A 3,866-nucleotide genomic window follows, 5' to 3' on the forward strand; every position below is an offset into this window, starting at 1 on the left:
AGATAAACTTGATCATAAACCCACAATTCATCGGATCTCGACAAACACACCGCAAAAAGAGTTTACATCGAATAGATCTCCACAAGAGAGGGGGAGAACATTGTATTGAGATCCAAAAAGAGAGAAGAAGCCATCTAGCTAATAACTATGGACCCATAGGTCTGTGGTAAACTACTCACAACTCATCGGAGCGGCAAGGATGTTGATGTAGAGGCCCTCCGTGGTTGATTCCCCCTCCGGCAGAGTGTCAGCGAAGGTTCCAAGATGGGATCTCGCGAATACAGAAGGTTACGGCGGTGGAAATTGTGTTTCGTGGTGCTCCTGGATGTTTTCGGGGTACGTAGGTATATATAGGAAGAAGAAGTACGTCGGTGGCCGTCCGAGGGGCCCACAAGACAGGGGGCACGCCCTACAGGGGGGCTCTATCTCGTGGGGCCCTCGAGAGCTTCTTGACTTGCACTCCAAGCTCTCCGGATCATGTTCGTTCCAAAAATCACGCTCCCGAAGGTTTCATTCCGCTTGGACTCCGTTTGATATTCCTTTTCTTCGAAATACTGAAACAGGCAAAAAAAACAGCAATATGGGCTGGGTGTCCAGTTAGTAGGTTAGTCACAAAAATGATATAAATGTGTAAAATAAAGCCCATAAACATCCAAAAGGGGTAATATAATAGCATGGAACAATCAAAAATTATAGATACGTTGGAGACGTATCAAGCATCCCCAAGCTTAATTCCTGCTCGTCCTCGAGTAGGTAAATGATAAAAAGAGAATTTTTGATGTGGAATGCTACCTAGCATATTTCATAATGTAATTTTCTTTATTGTGGCATGAATGTTCAGACCCAAATGAATACAAAATAAAAGTTCATATTGACATAAGAAATAGTAATACTTCAAGCATACTAATCAAAGTAATCATGTCTTCTCAAAATAACATGGCTAAAGAAAGTTACCCTACAAAATCATATAGTCTGGCTATGCTCTATCTTCATCACACAAAGTATTTAATCATGCACAACCCCGATGACAAGCCAAGCAATTGTTTCATACTTTAATAATCTCAAACTTTTTCAACTTTCACGTAATACATGAGCGTGAGCCATGGCCATAGCACTACATGTGGAATAGAATGATGGTTGTGGTGAAGACAAAAAGGAGAAGATAGTCTCACATCAACTAGGCGTATCAACGAGCTATGGAGATGCCCATTAATAGATATCAATGTGAGTGAGTAGGGATTGCCATGCAATGGATGCACTAGATCTATAAATATATGAAAGCTCAATAAAAGAAACTAAGTGGGGTGCATCCAACTTGCTTGCTCACGAAGACCTAGGGCACTTTGAGGAAGCCCATCATTGGAATATACAAGCCAAGTTCTATAATGAAAAATTCCCACTAGTATATGAAAGTGACAACATATGAGACTCTCTATCATGAAGATCATGGTGCTATTTTGAAGCACAAGTGTGGAAAAAGAGATAGTACCATTGTCCCTTCTCTCTTTTTCTCTTATTTTTTTTCTTTCTTCTCTTTTTTTTCTTTTTGCACATCTAGCCAGAAGACCGAAGTAATTAATGGGCAGAAGACAGCTGTGTACGTATGTAATCTCAGCAGTAACATTTCATCTACTAGAGAGTGCCAAGTTTCACGTAGGCGTGGGTTTCCGGCCGGCCGTGAATCAATTAGATAGCGTGGCCAGCTTTTGCACACAAGAAATAAATCAGTTTTGTTGCCTGCTGTGTACGTGCATGCGTGTTGAGGCCATCTCCATCCTTTGAACCATAGTGTGCATCCGGTGTTCATCAACGTACTTTCATGCAGTTAATCTCGACAGATTAGCACAATTCTTTCTATTGGTGGGCAGCAAAGATAATGAGAAGGTACGACCACTGAAAGAAGAATCATATTCTGCCAGAACTCTGTTGGTGGAAGGCGCGGAGATGCAAAAAAGAGAAGGCCAACGCTGTCTAATTGTTCTCCAAGGTAAAAATAAGATTAGCTTCATTCATCTCATTGCCCAGCTGCAGTGTTTGGTTTCGTTAATACAGTGGCCAGCTCTTGCTAATAGCAAAGCAAACTAAACTTCAGTGACACCAATAATAAACTAACAGGGCTAAAAACGCCCTGCAAGTAAAATAATTGGTGCTGAAACAGTACGTTCTTTTCTGACATCCAAACACCTCTTACATTATACTAGATTAAAATCCTTCAAAAGTATTGTAAATATCAATGTATTCATTTTAGAACTTTTCTGAAGAAGCAAGCAGGGGCTCTGCTAAAATACTAGGGATATATCATCCATCGACATGGTCGATATCATGCATGGCTAGGGCAGATTAGGTGTGTTATCAAAACAACTAGACGAGATGCTTTCCTCCATTATTATTTGTGTTATCGAATGGTAGACGACTAGGCAAGATGCTATCCTCCAGTATTATTTGTGTTATCGTAGACGACTATGCGAGATTCATTCCACCAGTATAATTTGTTTTCCCTCTGTCCCAAAATAAGTGACTCAACTTTGTATTTGCTTTACTACAAAGTTAGTACAAAGTCGAGTCACTTATTTTGGGACGGAGGGAGTATGTACTAATGTTACAGTTGCAGAGAATTACATGGTATTGTGAATTTTGATTTAGTAGAATATTTGAGGTGGAGTTGGAGTGGGACAAATCGGCATGATGTTTGGTGGAAACAGTTTATTCTAGAAACAAATCAACATACAAAATAAGCCGGCTAACTTGAGGAAGCGCCAGCCATTGGGAGACAGATCGATGGATTCCACAACAAACGATGGCCCAGCATTGGTGGATTCGGCAGCAAAGAAAGACAGGGTATAGAAACGAGCTTGTGGATTTCCTAGCCGAGCTCTTCGGTAGTGCCATCGATGCACCTCAAGCTCTAGGTACGTTTACCTAACATCGACATCTTAATTACCATACACTTTGCACAGGTTTGTAGAATCATATGGGAAAACGAGGCTTTCTAGTGGTTTGCGGTTTATAGATGCAACTATATGCAGAAGACAAATTTAGTCATCAGCTGCACATGCACAATATTTTGGGTAGATTTGATTTGATGGGGTGGCAAATCATGACATAGATCGATTATTCAGTAAAGCATATGTACAATATGGACTTGAAAAAAAATTCTGTTGCCAGTTGAACAAGTCCAATTAGTTGAAAATATTGGATTTGAATCCGCCTTGCAGTGTACGCATCTAATATGGCATTAGGCATGGTCATGTTATGCATATATTACCCCTTCTTTTTTTCTAATAATATATCAGTTGTATTATTACTTCTGTGATGAACATGTATTTGTAAAGAAAAAACGATGAACTATCATATTATTTGACAAGGAAGCTATTGCTGAGTGTCAGTTCATTGATAAAAGATTTCATTGCTCTATCTCCAATTAATACAAGACATAACAATACATGCCGGAATCTTGGTTGGTTAATCATTGCTCAATACCTTCTTCAGATTTAGCTTCTAGAAATGGAATTGTAGTTGCACATTTACGTGTCCACACACCGTATGAAGTTCAAGTACTCCCATGTCCTTTGGCGGCATACAATGATCATATATTTTATTAATACCACAAGTCTTTATGAACATCCTTTAATTTTAAATGCTTCACTAAGCCAAGTGGTTTTGTTTTATTAGGATCATGTTATCATATGGACCTACAGTAGCTCATCTAGGTGTTAAGATCATACCAGTTCAGTTTAATTGGGAGTGGTCAAACATTTAGTTTATCGGATGTATTATGTTTTCGGTTATAATGTATACATTTCTAGATAACCATAAATTCTAATGTTTGATTTTTTCCACTGACTCGTAAGAAAATAGGCCTGCAA

The sequence above is a fragment of the Triticum dicoccoides genome, chromosome 6B (genome assembly GCF_002162155.2).
Source record: "Triticum dicoccoides isolate Atlit2015 ecotype Zavitan chromosome 6B, WEW_v2.0, whole genome shotgun sequence".
Taxonomy (NCBI): domain Eukaryota; kingdom Viridiplantae; phylum Streptophyta; class Magnoliopsida; order Poales; family Poaceae; genus Triticum; species Triticum dicoccoides.